The sequence below is a fragment of the Gossypium hirsutum genome, chromosome A12 (assembly GCF_007990345.1).
Source record: "Gossypium hirsutum isolate 1008001.06 chromosome A12, Gossypium_hirsutum_v2.1, whole genome shotgun sequence".
Taxonomy (NCBI): Eukaryota; Viridiplantae; Streptophyta; class Magnoliopsida; order Malvales; family Malvaceae; genus Gossypium; species Gossypium hirsutum.
This window is the reverse complement of record NC_053435.1, coordinates 23,535,075-23,554,056: the sequence shown is the minus strand read 5'-3', so window position 1 is coordinate 23,554,056 and position 18,982 is coordinate 23,535,075.

The following is an 18,982-nucleotide window of genomic DNA, read 5'->3' as shown; positions in this document are numbered from 1 at the left end:
AAAGAGGTAAATGATGCATGTTGATTAGATAATTGTTGGAATGGATTAAATGCTTAGATGTACTATATTTTTCCGGCCTGGAGTAGAGGTATCAATATTCGGGTTTTAAAAACAATACCTTTGTGATATTTCAAGGTGCAAGAAGTCAGTAATTTGGTATCGATATCTTACCACGAGTATCGATGCTGGGGGTAAAATAATCGATACTTTAATAAAGGTATTGATAAATTCTGGGGACTGATTTCTAGACAAGAACAAAATGCTGTTTTGGTATTAATTTTCCAATCGGTATCAATACCATATAAGAGAAATATCGATACATTTGTTTCAATATTGATACCTACGTAACTTGTTTTGGAATTTTGCTAAGTTGCTCTAATGCATGTTTAATTGATATTATAAGTTTGTTTGAAGTATGTTTGGCATGTTTTAATGATGATTAATATATGCTTGACTTAGGAATTTGTAAGAATGCTAATAAAGAGGACGATTTCCTATTAATGTGGCATTTTATGATGTGGGTGATGCGTGATGGTGGTTTGACATCCTGATATTCGGGCTCGGTGATTGGGCCGGATATAGGTGTTACAAATCAAGTTAGAAGTTTTTCAATCAGTTAAACTATTTAAAAGAAAAAACAAGTGAGTATAGCTCGATACTTTTTGGCCAAGTATCGATAGTTACCAAAATATCAGTACCCCTTCAAAACTTGATACCAAATTGACATTTTGTTTCTCATCCAATTCAGCTAAGTATTAATACTTTTCATATGGTATCGATAAAAGTCCATTGGTATCGATATCTTCAGCTCCAATGGTAAAAAAATATCAATACCTTTTTAGCCAGTATCAATATTCGTAGTTGCAGGGGAATTAAATGCACTGATTATTTCATCCCCAATGGCTCTATTCATATCTCCAACAACCATAATGGTTGGAAATCAATTATAAAAACCAACTTCAAAAGGTCTTATAACAACAAGAGAGATTATCAAGCTTAAAGAGATATTATCAAGCTTAAAGATCAATCACAAAAAACCTTGTGCTTACAATTCCCAACAATTTTGTTTAAACACAATTGTGAGCTTTCATTGTTTTCATTTAGCTCAAGTGTTTCTCTTTGTAATTGAGCTTAATTTGCAAACATTCTGATCTTGTAAGGGTTATTTCTTTGTTTGCTTATTTGTATTTCTTTGAGAAGGTTTGTGTCTTAAGGTTTGGGTAGAAACTTTAAGAGAGTTTGTAAAGTTAAACATTGTCCTTAAAAGTTGTTAAATTAGTGAATTTCAGAAAATCCTCAATAGTGGAAAACTAAGTAGTGGAGTAGATAATTTAGATCGAACCACTCTAAATTCTTGTGTTCAATTTTTCTATCCTTATTTTCTAGCATCCACAAAATTTTAAAAAATCAATTCACCCCACTTTTAACAATTTCGATTTGGTTATTTGAACTAATAACTAATTCAATCAACCTTTTAATATAGATTATAAATAATAAAATAAAACAACTTTTACTAAACAAATACTTAAAACTTCATTTCTTATTTGGATGAAAGGGAAATATTAACAAAACCACCAAGTGAGGTCCCAACCATTTAAATGAATTATGTTGCTGGAATATAGCATAGACTACTTATGCTATGTAGTTTTTTAAGCTTAAAGGCTATTTTTTGACTCTTGAATATTTTTAAAAAATCAATTAAGTCCTTCTAAAACTTTTACACTTAATTGAGTCTCAGAACTAATAAAATTGGCCGAATAGACATTTTGACTAACATTGATCTTTATAACGTTAACATGACCATTAGTGATGCTAATGTGATGTTCAATGTCAATGACAGATACTAACATGAAAGTGATACAACAATTACCACATAAAAAAATAAAATTAAAAATTAAAAATAAAATGAATATTTTTATATTTTTGTTGGAATAAAAAATAATTTTTAATTTTTTTTTATAAATTTGTAAACTATTATTAAAATTTACAAAAAAATTAAATAAAATTGAAAATTAAAAATTAATAAAAACCATTTAAAAGTTACATACAAATGAATTTCGACAATTCATTGAAGATGAATTTTCTAGATTATATAATGTTTAAAAATATATTAAAATTGGTTTTTTTTAAAATTGATATGTGTGTAAATGTTTTAATTATATTGATACCTTTTAGGATGTATAAAAAATATAAAAAAATTATTTTAGAAAATAAATATATAATTTTAATTTTATTAATCGTAAGTGTAAAGTTTTTTTAATTTATGAATATATTCAATTATTTAAATGTGTATCAATTATTTTATTATATGTGTAAAGCTTTTTTAAAATTTTTTTTACACGAACAATTAATAAAATTAAAATTTATTTTTAATTTTTTACATATTAAAAGGTACCTATATAATTAAAACATTAATAAACATATCAATTTTTAAATACAATTAATTTTTAATATTTTTTAAACTTTATATATGTAACGTCCCCTAACCCTATACCGTCGCCGGAACAGAGTTACAAGACATTACCAGTCAGTACAACCCAATTCCGGTTATTTTAATTAAAATAAATATTCACACTCACCCTAGTTTTAAGATGTCCCATTAATGGGCCCTCGCGATCCAATATGAACAGTAAATTCAATTTGGAACTAATTTAGAATCACTACGAATAAATTTCAAAATTCATACTATATACCGTTGACAACCATAATTTACTTATTTCATCAATACTTTTACAACCTAAATGACTCTCATTAAACATCCTAGGTACATGCCATTATCAATACTCAACATACTTTACCTCATTAAATTCGGGATCGGCCTGGGATGTTGATTCAACAGTCTAGCCTTAACTTAACCTACGCATGGAAACAAACCGTACGCTGAGTATACACTCAGTGGTATTTCTATAATCCAAACACTTAAACAATTATAAAACTTATTAATTTATATATATTGAACTATTCAAACTCAATGAGTATTCAAACATTCACTTTCCAACCATTGTTTTGGTCTACTTTAAATTTCAAAACATTTATTAAATTCAATAGCAATTAATCAATCAGTAATGTTCATTAACAATCAGAACAATTATTTATTCAGTAATAGTCAGTTATCCGGTAACAAGCAATTATTCAATAATAATCAGTTGTTCAGTATCAATCAACTGATCGGTTATCCAATAACAGTCAATTATTCAGTAAAAATTAGATATACAGTAACAATTAAATTATTCAGTAATAGTCGAACTTTCCAGTTCCTTTATTTACCCCTATTAACATGACTCGGACCTAGACGGATACACGGATCCAACCAACACACCAGTACGGCACATAGTGCCTCATCGGCCGAAGCCGGAACAGTAACAGTAACAGTAGCAGTACGGTACATAAAGTACCTCATCGGAACAAATCCGAAACAGTAACAGTAACATTACGGTACACAGAGTACCTCATCGGAACAAATCTGAAACAGTAACAGTAACGGTAACAGTAACAATATCCGACACACAAAGTGTCGAATCGGTAACAGTAACAGTAACAATAATAGTAGTCGGCACATAAGTGCCTGATCAGTAAGCCAGCAAAACCCGTACTCTTCCATATCCTATGGCATGCCAACTATATCCGACTAGTCCGACTAGTTAATAGGGTATTTAATTAATTTTTCAGTTTTCAATTAATTCATATTTTAATTAATTAACTATATATTTTCAATTCAATATAATTCCATTCACTTTTCACTAATAAATATTTAATTTCACAATAATCAAAATTTTCTATCAATTTCATCACACTTCCAACTACATATATTTTCCAATATAACAAATATTTATTATTCAATTTCCACATCAATATTCAATTCAATTCAAACATATATATATTTATAAATCAATTCAATATAATCAATATTCAATCCAATTCAAATAATCATCTCAAAACACCTACTACATATATATATTAAATAATAAATCCAACAATTTAAGTATTAAGTTCGGATTATAGAAATACAAACTGTAATTTTCGAGCTAACTCCCGTTGACTTTGTCTTGTCCTTTCTTAGCCGAGCTTTCCGGTACCATATTGACTACGAAATTAATACAATTCGTAATCATTAATACATTACTAATTTATATCTTGAGTTACAGAATTCTAAATTAAGATCCGCTAATTTTTCCTGAAACTAGACTCACAAATCTTCTTACCATAAAAAAATTTTAAGAATTTTTGGTTTAGCCATTAAGTACAGTTTATTCTTTAAATTCACCCCTATTCTGCTGTCTGACAGTTTTGACCCTTCTTCACTAAAAATTAATTATCTCACAGTAAAGAACTCGGATAATATTCCTGTTGATTTCTCCTGAAAATAGATTCATTAGGGATTATAAACATATAAATTTAAGCCTCTAATTATTTTTCTCCAATTTTTGGTGATTTTCCAAAGTCAGAACAGAGGAATCCGAATTCATTCTGACCTTGTCTCACAAAATTCATTATATCTAATAATTTACAATTCAATTGCTTACACCGTTTCTTCTATAAGAAACTAGACTCAATAAGCTTTAATTTCGTATTTTATTCATTCTCTAATTCAATTTCTAAAATTGTTGGTGATTTTTCAAACTTAGACTACTGCTGCTGTCCAAAATAGTCTTAGTGCAAAATGTTGATTTTCTACTTTTAATTTCAATTTAATCCTAACTAAATTCACTTATTTTTTTTATCTTAATTCATACTTTATTTCTACTCAATTTTTAACTAAACTCAAACTTAACTATTAAATTTCCAGCATATTTTCCTAATTTTGAAATTTCATCAATTTAGTCCCTACAACATAAAACTTATGAATTACTTTACAATTCAATCCTTATTTCATTTCTAACTTGAATTCCTATCAATCTAACCCCTAATTCATCTTTTTATTCAACATGAACAATATTTAAAAATCTAATAACTTTCAAAATATTCACTTAATTTCATCAAAACCTTGTCCCAAAACTTCCAAAACATCAAAATTAAGTAAAAAAAGGCTAAATTGACTTACCTATTTAACTTTCAAGCCTTGAAATCCCAATTTTTCCCTTTTTCCTTCTTTCTTTTTCCTTCATTCTTTCTTTCCCCTGCTCTCTGTTTCGTTTCATCCTTTCTTTCTTTTTCTATTCTTTTTCTCTTTTTTCCTTTTACTTTATATATATATATATATTATAATAACTTAATAATAGCTATAATAAAATATCTATTTAATATTCAATATCTATTTTACATTTGTATACACATATATTATTACATTTGTCTTTCTTTAATCTATTTATTATATAAATATCTTTTACTTAATAATAATATATAATTTAATAATATACTTATATAATAAGTAAATATACATGTATTTTACAAATGTATGTATATTAGTATCACACATGTCACTATACATACCATACATTTGTCAACTTTTTATTTATTTATCATCTAATATTAATTTAATAATAATAAATACATAGCAAATAAATATATGTATTACAAATGTGTGTATTATATTTATTATACTTGTATTTTATTTTTGCCATACACTTGGCACTCTTTTTGGTTTATTTACTTATTTAGTCCTTTTAATTTTCTTTATTCTATAATTAAACTTTCACACTTCATTCAATTTAATCTTTTTATCCAATTATTCTTAATTAAATTAAATTCACTTAATTAAACTCTAATTAACCACTCATTTTACTTCGTAAATATTTTTAAATAAATATTTACGAATCCACTTTTCAAAAATAAAGACCCGAAAATATACTTTTCCGGTAACAGTAAAATTTGGGTCGTTACAATATAATTTAGAAAAATTATCTTGAATGAATCTAGACAGATGATTATCCAAATTTATTTTAGACTTCACTTTTAAATGATTTTTATTAATTTTAATTTTTTTAAAGTTTTTAAATTTTATTTAATATTTTTATAGATTTTAATAATTTTTTTACAAATTTATCAAAAAATTAAAATTTATTTTTTATTTAAAAAATTATTTTTATTTAAAAAAAAGCTTTGAAACAATCATATATTCAAGTTGATTCCAAAAAAAAAATTCCTTTTAATTTTTTTAATTTTTAAAAGAAATTTTAGTTTTTTTGATTGAGGTGACAGTGTACAACTGTTGTTGACCTAGAATATGATGTCAATGTTGTATGTTAGTCAAAAGAACTATTTGATTAATTTTACTAGTTAAAGATTCAATTGAATGAAAAAAGTTTAAAATATGATTAAGGGCGATTTTAAGAATGGGGAGGTGTGTGATTCTTTTTATTTATTATTTTTGCGATTGCTTAATAATTATCTTCAGCCTATTAAGCTAATGGCCAACACAAAACATAATCATTAGGCTTAGCAAGAAGTATTTTCAAAAATTAAAGCGAGTTGTCGGATATTCATCCAAAATAACATAGGTTTATATTTTGGTTGTATAAAAAAATTCAAAAAATAAGTGAGTTGTTGCTTTTTTGGAATAATTTTTATTAAGATGATCTTAAAATATATAATTTTTTGTCACTAATAAAATAATACTACATTATCAACTTTTAAAGATATACAACTATTATTATACACTTATCTATATATGATATCTTTTTTAACTTTACTTAAATTACTTTTTTTAAATACCTTAAATTGAGATACTTAAAATTAATTAATTATTTTTATAAAAATAGACAAACACATTAAAGCTAATATGCAACAAAAGTGTGGAGTAGAGTATGCCCCACATCTCAATCAAATTAAGACACAAACAGACAGCGACGTCGCGACAAGTAGCCATGCGACGTCATGATGACAAAACAGGGGAGAAGCATAAACGACGTACGAAGACAAGATAGGGGACGTCACAATGAGGCAACGTGTCATGCAATTTTCTCTGTTTTCTTCTTCCAATCAAATTTTGATTATTTGTTCCAGTTGAACTTTGATTAGTATAAGTTATTTTAAAATTATTTGACCTACGAATTTAACCTATAAATAAACCATTTTCTACCCTAAAAAGATTAACCCATGACACATTTAAGTATTATTTTTTATAAGCTTTCAGTGAATTTTGGGTTTAAGTTTTGAGGTTTATTATTTTTAGGTTTTGGGGTTTAGTTTTTATCTCTATCTTTTTACTCTTCGTTTTCACCGATTTAGTGAAATTATCTTTATTCGTAATTTTTTATCCTCTTTGGAGGGATTTTTCATGTAAAATTTGTGTATTTAATCTTTTCAATTCTTCATTATTTTCCTTATTCATTGCTTACACGAGTTTATCTCAAAAAAAAGATAACATAATAAAACAATTGAAAATTGAAAATACTCAAATCAACAGGTAAAAAAAAATGGGTGAAAATCTTAAGCAGAAAATTTAATGTAAAAAAAAAACCAACAATTAAAAATTAAGAAAACCTTTGAAAAAAAATTAAAAATTGAAAACTTATAACCATCATCGGTGATGTTATCAAATTTTGGTATTTAATTAAAAGTTGAAATAGAAAATTAAAAAAATGAAAAAAGAAAATGAAAAAATTGGCTGCCTACACGAGAATAAAAGAATTTTAAAAAAATGTTAAAGTATTATAAGAGAAAAAAATCATGTTTTTTTATTTAATAAAAAAATAATTTTTAAATAATTTAATTAAAGTTAAATTAAGTTAAAAAATATTATATATGAATAGGTGTACAATAATTTTTGTATATTTTTAAAAATTGATGACATGACACTATTTTATTGGTGTATAAAAATTATGGAAAAACTACAATTTTTTAAATGTGAACCATAAAATAATTATGGAAATTAAAAAAAAAGACAAAACTCTTCCTTAATAAAATAATAATATATTTTTTCAATTATAGAATAAATTATCCTTATATGCCTTTCTTGATGGTGCACGGGATAAAACTAAATAAAGTTTTAAGGTATACAATGTTCTATTTGTCTTCATTGTATATTTTGGTATACAAAAGAATTATAAAAAACTGGATTTCTAGGATATAATGAATCTCATTATGTGCTTTCCACTTATGAAAATAATCTATTGAGCACTGAATGCCTTAAGTAATCTTTTTATAGAATATTCTAAGTTTTCAAATAAAAATTGTCTCCTATTTATAGGAGTTCTTATATCTATTCATAGAGACATAATTATAAATAAATGCTTATTTAGATAATCACATTTATTAACAATGAACATGACTATTTATATGGTATTACTTGAATAATCATGTGTTTTAATTACTAATAATAGAATTAATTTTAATTCAAATAATGTTTTTAAAATAATAAGACATTACTTAAATAATTTGAATTATAACAAAAATGTGAAGACAAGTATAAAGTGTTATTCAATATTATCATAATTTATTAATTTTAATTTTATATTATATTTGTTTTAATATAATAATAAAACATTATATTAGCTCAGATAAAATGTATCAAATCATAGTAGTTAATTAGTGCATTATCTTTTGTCTTAAGAATGCTCGGATCACATATATTGCAATTAGTTTCAATTTAAATAAAATGAAAAATAGTTTAAAACGATTAGTTATTATTTATTAATAAAACTGAATAGTTTAAATTGCAATAGAAAAAGTGTAATCGAAACAACTACAAAATGTAATTTAATATTGGGGAGGAATTCATTTACATCGGTGTAAAATTTAAAGGGTTTTACATTCTTTTGTAACTTTTTATAAGATTCAGTTGATTTCATGCTCTAATCATATAGATCATCCATGTCAAGTTTAACATAAATAAAAAATTTTAACAATTTATTTTACGTAAAAAATACTTTCAACCACCCAGTGAATATTAATATATACACTATTATAAATCAATATAATAGAGATATCAGATATGTTAGAAAATTTTAATGCATGACAAGTACAATTATATTGATAAATTTAATGGTTGGATCATTAAAATATTAATCATATAATAAATTACGAAAGAATGTAAAACTCTTTAATCCCCTTCAATATTTATTAAACTTTATCAATCAATAAAAAGCATTTTAAAGATTGATTTTTAAGTGTGATTTATTTTGTATGTATTAAAATTAATGTCAAAATATTAAATTTAACTTTTTTAGTTTTGATATTAAAAATATTTTTAATATTTTATGTTTTAAATATATTTTTTCATTTTAAATTAAATAAAGATTATTAATAAAAAAATAAATTAAATTTGTCTCGAATGCAATCTAATTAACATTTATACATCTTTTTTAACATTGACTTATCTAATTAGGCTAAGATTATCATAAAATATTTTCATTTTTATACAACCAATGAGAATAGAACATTTAGTTGTATTATATAAAAATAATATGTAATGAATTAAAGAAAAATTAAAAAGCTTTCACTTTGCAATATATATATATACATACAAATTAAAATTTTCAACTTTCTACAACAATCAAAATAAATCTAATTAAAAATAACTACTAATAATGTTACAAAAATATTTAAAACTTCTTTTTTGATCTTTTTTTTCTTCTTCAATCTATCATCCTCATCCTCATCTTCAATTAATATTGATTTTTACTTGTCTAACTTGTTTAATTTTTTATGCCATTAATTACTTTAGAGTTGTAGATAAGTAATTATAAAAGAATATAATAAACAATAAGAAATTATTAATTTACACTGCAAAACTTTAATTAAAATAGCAATTAAAAAATAGTATAAAGTAAAATTAAAATTAAAGAACAAAAGGTTTTATATTAGATAATCCCTCTATTGTTTTTAGTTTGCTTTCATATTTTATGAACGACCCTTGCTTATTTGAACGATGATTATTAATGTATTGAAAATGTCACATCCAAAAAACTAGGTTTGTAGAATCGAGTAATTTAATCGTGGGCTCAAGTGAGAAATTAAGATTAATGTCGTAAAAATTAGAAATTAATAAAGTAAAAAAAGGTAATTAAATAATTAATAATATTAATAATAATTGAGTTAATAAACATAAATTAGTGAGGATTAAATTGGAACAGTTTTTAAATTGGAGGTCTAATGTGTAAAATAAGAGAGTTAATTGGAAATAGGAGCTATTAGAACAAGGGAGGAAATAGGAGAGGGCTTAGGGGTAAATAACCCAAAATTTAAAATTTGGTTAGCTATATAAGACCACCCACTGTCCCTTCCCTCCATACTTTCAACCATTTCAAAAATTAGGCTCCGTTTGTTTACTTGTAAAAGTTTTTCTAGAAAAATTTTTCAACCTTTTCTACCGTTTGTTTGGTGGAAAATAAATTCCCACCGTAAAAGCTTTTCCAAAACACGGGAAAATGATGCCTTTTTCTGAGAAAATGTCTTACACTTTTTTTTTTGGTAAGACATTTTCCAATCGATTTTCCCTTCACATCCCAACACTCTGCTAAACCATTTCCCCTTTTCTCTTCCCTTTCCCCTCCCCCTTGGGTTGCAATGCAGTGCCATTGCCAGGTACCCTCCTTTATATTCTCTCTAGTCTACCCATTTTTATCTCTTCGATTATTCTGATTTTTGTTATCTATCTTTCTTTTTTCTTCAATCCCTTAGCAAATTTGCGTGATCGATCCAAGAATTATTCATCCTATTTAAGCAGTAAAACTAGTGCAGTAGGAATTTACAGATTGCCCCTATTATCACCCCCATTGATATGCACTTCTTTTGAGTTGATCTCTGTTCTTATTTTTGTTTTTTAATCTTTTAATTATTTTTCTCGCTGTTCTTGTTTTACTGTAGTTGATTTGGGTAAATATTATGGTTAGGCTTGAGTGGTGTAATCCCTACCTAGAAATCAACATTTCATGTAGTCCTTCTATAATTGAGGAACAGAAAGGAACGAGTAGAGCATCCTTGGTTCTAGTCTTGCAGATTCTTGTCAAATGCCCATTGACACGTTGCCATTCATGACCCAAAGTATGAGAGCAAGTACGTCTTCCTTTAGCTCTAGAAATGGGCATGATGAAGTTCCTTTTCACAGTGCTGCTTCTATTCCAAATGGAGACGATTACAATATGTGAGCAAATAAACCTATGATATTTTCTGACCAATTGTGATTGTATAACATTTTCATGTGTGTTTTATCATGCATTAATCAGCTTGTAAGATTGGTTTGTATGATGCAAAGTAATTGAACCTTTGTCTATTCGGTTGAAGTATAATCTTTCACAGAAGTGATGTATACAAGATGGTTGATTAGGTTGTGAAAAGTTATATCGACTTTGGTCACTTGTAATCTTGGTTTACACGTTCATAGGTTGGAGAATTTGTATTCTGAAACATAGGGTTTTGTGAGGAGTAATGTAATTTTGTTGCAGGCTTTATTAATGCAGATGTAATGTAATTCAGCTGATGCCCAAGAAGATGGTTCAAATTTGAACTGGTTTTGCATCTTCATTTTGATTATGTTGGCAATAATAGATGGTCCTGTTTACCCCCTTTTAAATAGAATGGAAGGTTATTTGACCCTTTTTCAACAAAAAAAATATTTGTTCTCTAATTGACATGGAATCTTTTACTATGTGTTTTTAGAATGAAGAACAAGCAGAGCCATTACCAAAAAAGCATAGTAGATACTACGGCCATTGAAGTTGGGATTTTAAGTATGCCATCTTTTATTGGTCACTTACAGTAAGATGATGATGCTAATATGGGAATGCTCCTTTGCTTGTTGACACAACCTGTGTATTAATGGATTTTTTTCCCTTTTCCTTATGCAAGTGCCTTGTGTAACATGTTTATATTTATGTATGTATATGTACATGTAAAAAAATTGTGAATTCAATCATAATGTTGTAGTTTGATTTACACATTTTGTTTAGTGAATTTAGCTAATGTAACACCCCTAACCCGTATCCGTCGCCGGACTAGGGTTAATAGGCATTACCGGACATATCGAAACATTTAGCATTCATTTCACAATCATCATAGCATCATAGTCATACATCATTACAGAGCCCCTTACATAGGTCAACGAGATCTTAAACATGCTTTAGAAAGGGGTCGGGACTAAACCGAACTCATACAAAAATTTTCAAAACTTAAACATTTTTCAAAGTTATAAAGGTCACACACCCGTGTGAGCATGTCGTGTGCCTCACACGGCATTAGACACACTCGTGTGTCTAGGCCATGGAAAAACAAGGCATACATACTGACTTGTCCACACGGCCACAAGACACGCCCGTATGCCAGGCCATGTGAAAATTAGGGAGGCTACTGACTTGGGTCACATGGCAAGTCACATGCCCGTGTGTCTAGTCCGTATTCGAAACTGACTTGGTCACACGGCCTAGCATATGCCCGTGTGTGCATTTGTGTGGTCTGCCCAGGCTCATTTCAAAATGGCCGTCGAGCAACACGGTTGAGATACACGCCCGTGTCCCTACTCGTGTGGGCAAAAATAGGCCATTTACAAGGCCATAATGCCACCCTTTAAGGGTCCTCCCTACAAGCATCAAAACCAATTCATTTTGTACCAAAATATACACAATTGATGACATATCATTTTCAACAAATTTCATTATTTTTAACCAATTCAAAACATACCAAAAATCACATAGCAAACTCATTCATACTAACATTTCCTTATATCAATATTTCACATCCAATCTTATGCCAAAATCATAACATTTCCACATCTAAATCACATTACCAACTTACCAAATTGATCATTTATCACTAGGTCATTCATGAACGCATCATATGAACATTATTGCATCACATAGTTTATGCTCGAAAGACATTCATAATTATAACCAAAACCAAGCCATATCACCTGGCTAGATATACACATTACCAAACATATTCACAAACTTCTAGCCGATACATGCCATACTTCAATATATACATTTTCAAAAGGTACCAAAATAGAGTTCGATAGTGTGGTGATGATCCTCGACGATCCCCGAGCTCCCGATAGCTACGGTATCTATAAAATGATTGAAAACACACAAAGTAAGCTTTCAAAAGCTTAGTAAGCCATATACAAATAAACTTATCACATAACATAATTTAAATTCAATTCAATCATATAGATCATGGCAAAGCATAACCACATATCTATAAATCTCATATAGCTCATACATATTTCATATGTCCACATATGTTCAAATACTTACCTTTTATTCTTAATCATGATATAAATTTCAAACGTACCTGAGTCGATACACAACCACATAATTACTCATTTCTTGGAATTCCCGTTGAACCGTTTGGAATCAATAAGGATACTCAGATAGCTCGAAAAGCTCGTACAATGCCAACATCCCAGACGTGGTCTTAAATGTAATCAAATATCAATGCCACTGTCCCAGACAGGGTCTTACACGAAATCAAATATGATGCCAATATCCCAGACATGGTCTTACACATAAAACATAAGTCGATGCCAACATCCCAGACGTGGTCTTACACGAAAACACATATCGGATCCTATCTCATGACATATGTATCCTAACTATTCCTATGGTTCGTACGGGGCTTTTCGGACGCCGTTACATTATCGAAACTTTTTCAAACATCACATAATGGGCTCTCATACAACCATTCATCACAATTCAATGTCATATGAATATAAATAAATCAACTCAAACACGATTATTTGTATATTGACTTACCTCGTACGGATTCGAACGAACAGAGTCGACTACTCGACGACTTTCGATTTCCCCCGATCTAATTCCGTTTTCTTTTGTTTTTGATCTATATAAATTAAAATTTAACTCTTTTATTCAACAAATCATTCAATTCAATCCATATACACATAATTAAGGTATTTTACAAATTAGCCCTCACATTTTTACATTTTAACACTTTAGTCCCTAATTCATAAAATTAAAAAATACACAAAATTCCCTTTTACATATGTTAGGTCGAATATTCTCTTAGCTCATACAAGCCCACACATTTCATTTATTTCAAATTTTAGTCCCTTAATTTCTCATTTTCTCAATTTAGCCCAAATTACTCAAATTTATAAAAAATTCAAAGACAAAACATGTTAACCCCACATCAAGCTTTCATAAACTATTATCAAACTTCATAAAACTCATATTTTCATTAATGGCTCAACTCAAAATCATCAACAATTTTAGAAATTGAGACATGGGCTTGATAGATTACTACTAAGCAACAATCACAAAAACGTAGAAATCATCAAAAATGGATCAAAACACGTACCTTAATCATCAAATTTCTTATCCGAACCCTAAAAGCTTTTATTTCTTCTTATTCTTTGATAATTTCAGGAAACATGGGTGAATAAATCATCAATTAACATGTTTTGTTTTATTATAATAAGTTTATTTACATATTTACAAATTTAACCTTTATTAAATAATATAAATAACACATAATAAATGGTCATTAATGTCCATTAACCCTTTCAATGGTCTAATTGCAACATAAGGACCTCTCATTTAAAAAGACATAACAATTAAGCACTTTAACAAATAGAAGACCACTTTTACATTTTACGTGATTAGGTCCTTTTATCAAATTAAGCACACAAACGATTAGATTTTCATATGAAATTTTCACAGATATCAATTCACATATAATAGGCACGGAAAATAATATAAAATATTTTTCTAACTTAGATTTGTGGTTTCGAAACCACTATTTTGACTAGGGTCTAAATCGGGCTATTAAAGCTAAACAATTAAATGAAAAGAAAAATTTAAATATATGTTTGTTTCATTTAAAATAGCTTTTTTGAAATATTTTCAAGAAAGTGAATTTAGCTAACTAATTAAAAGACAAGAAAAATTCAAATGTATGTTTGTTTCGTTTAAAATATCTTTTTTGAAATATTTTCAGGGAATCTACCAAACAACAGAAAATATTTTACACAGATTCAACCAAACAGCAGAAAATATTAGTTTTTCCAAAAAAGTAAGTCATTTTCTAGAAATCTGTAACATCTTGATTTTGGGCCTAGTCGGAACAATGGTTTCGGGACCACAAATCTGATGAGGAAAATTTTATCTTTATTATATTTTTATGGTCTACGATTTCACAAAATGATTTCGTGAAAATTTCGTTCAAAAATTTCGATGTTTGGGCACTCAATTTGGTCAAAAAGACTAAATTGTAAAAAGTGCAAAAGTTGAGTTCTACATATTAGAAATGTCTAATTGTTATGTTTTTTAAATTAAGGTCCTAAAATGGTAATTAGACCATTTTGAAGTTTGTGGACAAAAATGGACATGGTATGATAGGTTTTTAAAAGTTTTTCATTAAGGGCATTTTAGTAAATTGGTAATTAAATGAATTAAAATGCCAAAATAAGCCAAATTTGCTCATCTTCTTCCTCATGGCCGAATGTATCATGAAAAACACCATGGATATGGTTTTCAAGCTTTCCAAGCTCATTTGTAAGTGATCTCAAGCCCCGTTTTTAATGTTCTTTACATTTTTGAAGTCCCGGTAACATGTTCTAGCTATTTCTACCATTTATTTGAGCTAGGGTTTGTGTTTAAAAATTTACCCATGAATGATATGCATGTATTTTTATGTTTAATGTTAGAATATGAAGCTTGAAATTGTGTTAAACAACTTTTGCTAAGCGATTTTACGTGAAAACGAATAAAATGACATAATCGGTAAAAATACCTAATGTTCATAAGTACATGTTAGAGTGAGAATTTGATGTTTCCATAGAAGGGAAAAAATAGCCAGCATGTCATAGAACATAAGAAAATAGGATGAATTTTAATTTCCGAGCCTTGGGGAAAAAGTGCAAATATGCAAAAGTTTAGGGGTCAAAATGAAAATTTGTAAAAATATGATTTTTGGACCTTTATGAATAATGTGACTAATTATTAGGCTAAATGTGGTATTATAGATCAAGAAAATCGAGATTCGAGCTTAAATCGGGAAAATTTAAGGTTATGGACTAAAATGGTAAATTACCGTTTGTAGATCGTGGTAAGTTCGTGTGTTAATAATAATGTAATACCATGCATGAATTGTAATTATCTATTGATATGGCATAAATTGTATGATTTAATATGTTTAAGAGAAGTTGATGGATGGTGTGTATGATACGGAAAAATGTAATGCTTCTTGTGTCATGTGAAATTGAATGAAAAATTATTGTTACATGAATTGAGTGTTAAATTACTATTACCTGGGTTGTATGAATTGCTACACAGTTGTACTTGATGAGATTTCGACAAGTAAGTTCGGATAGCTTAAAGTAAACTCCTAACATGCCTAATTGTATGATTTATGAGTGGATGATAAGTGCATTTATTGATGGCATGAAATTACATGAAATGCATCTTTGAAAATGATTTGTCGAAAAATTTCTCGGTTGAGGTTAAAAAGGGAATTCGATGGATAAATCATTATTTACAAGCGAATTGAGATCCTACATGTGTTGCAGAAAGGATTTAGCCCGGACGGGTAATCCGTTGATCTTAACTATGAAAAGGATCTAGCCTGGACAGGTGTTCCTTTGGATGATCGAGCCTCCTGAAGAATATATGTGCATTGGATTTAGCTCAGACGGGTAATTCGATTAGGGTCTGAATTTAGCCTGGACTGACAATTCAGATCCGAACTCAGTAAGGGTGTTTGTCACAATAAGGGATTTAGCCTGGACTGGTAATCCTGACATCACCTTATGAGTTTACGATATAGGGGATTTAGCCTAGACTGGTAATTCCGCCATAAGATGTGAGGTTCACGGGAGTGCATACATGAAATAATCATTATTATGAATTGACGGTAAATGGATAATCCATTAGAATTTTCGAGAAACTCAACGGGATTAATATGATGTATGTCAATGAAATTATAAATGAGGAGCTCTTCTAAGACAAATTTACATGGTGCATGGTTATGAGACTAATTTGATGATTGAGTGCATGTGATAGGGAATTATCCTATACTTGGAATGTATGACTAAATGTGCCCATGAGAAATAATAACTTTTATATTGAGCTCCATTGTGAAAAAAATGAGTAAGGGATCCATGAAATGGTAAGTTCATGATAGTTGGAAATGATCTTATGATAGTGATCATTATATTGTACCAAAACAGATTTGGACAGCAGCATTGGTCCAACTTTGAAAATCCACTAAAAATAGTAGAAATTGAGTTAGAAGCTCAATAAAATGTGAAATTAAAGATTAATGAGTCTAGCTCCATATAAAGGAATGGTGAAAGCAAAAGAATCCTGTATCATGAGATATTTGAATTCTTGTGAGATAGAGACAGAGTGATTCCAAATTCCCCTGTCTTAAATTTGGAAAGTCACTAGAAATTGTAAAAAAATAATTATGAGTTAAAATTTATATGAATGAAATCCTTAATGATCCTACTTTCAAGAGAAAGGGACGAGAACATTATTCGAGTCTCGTACTATGAGATAAATAAATTTTAGTGAAGAAAGGTCGAAGCTATCAAACAACGAGACAGGGGAGACTTTGAATAATAAACTGTACTTATTGGCTAGACCAAAAATTCTGAAATTTTTTTTACAAGAATAGGTATGAGTATAATTTATGGGAAATTAACGGATCTTAGTTTGGAGATCTGTAGCTCTGGATATGAATAATTTAATGATTATTGTAATAGGCACATTTCGCCCGGGTTTGTTAAAATCCAAAAACCAGAAATTAAAAAAAAAATAAACAAAATAAAAATAAAATAAGGTCCAATGTTCATTTACATATATTAGCCCAACAATAAATCCCTTCAAGCCCAATAGCAAAATATATCCCAAAACAGAAATGAAACACTAGTCCAAAGCCAATTTACAAATGGCCCAAAGGGGCCCAAGAGTTCGGAAATACCAGAAACCCTAGAGGTTTCTGGAATCTGCTAATGCCACAAGCCAGCCACTCCCACGAGTGGCTTCCCATGCCCACACTCATGAATGCTCCTTTTGAATGGCCATCTCCAATGGAACGTACGAGAAGAGCAACGGAAATAATAACAGAAAAATAGGCCAGTAAATGACAACAAGAAAATACAATTTTTATTTTATTTATGATGTAAATCGGCTATAAAAGCTAGAAAAATGATGTAAATGGGGATCATTTTTCCCCCACAGAAATACACACGGATACTGAAAAAAATCAATTTGAAATTAGTTTTACGGTGATTTTAGATCGTGTTCTTCCTTGATTTTCGTTTCTATTTCATCATTCTTTATCTATTGCATGAAAAAATAAATCTATAAGGGGAAAGGGAGACTTATCTGTTGTTGAAGGAGCCTTTGAATCCTTGTTTGCTTCATTGAAATCAAAGCTTTGATGAGAATTAGGGGATTTGATTTGATGATATGGAGGCGAAGGGGTGGTTGAGTGATGCCTCTGGTTTAGCCGAATGAATAAGGATAGGTTTTGGTTTTTTTCTTTCTTTTGATTTTGTTAAAGTAACTGAGTGTTTGACTTTAGGTTCTTTTTAGCTTGATTTTGTGTTGAATTTGAAACGGTGCTGTATGGATCCACACTTTTGCACTTCGAATGGTCAAATTGCACGACTGATCCTTCGCCTTTGCTCAGGCTTTTAATTTATCTGTATTTACATTTTATTTTATTTCAAAATTTTCCTAGAATTTACGTGTCTTTGCAATTCAGTCCGCACCTAAACACAGTGTTTCAGGACCTGGAATATTTTCAGTTTTGATCCTTGAATATTCGTGTATATTGCGCTTTAGTCATTATTTGTATTTCAATAGTTTTTTTATTTGTAAATTATCCCTTCTATTTTAATTCTGTTTTAATTGAGTTTTCTATTTGTATAATTTATTATTTTAAAATTCATTTAATATTTTTATACATGTGTTGAGCTTTTTAATAATTTTGCTTTGTTTTTATTTGTGTAATTATTTTGAAGTTCTTTTTTTTATATATCATATTATTTCAACATTTTGTATAATATTTAGTTTAAATCTTTTTATATATTTGTACATATATACTATTTTGATTGAGTTTTTTATTTTGTATAATTCATTATTAT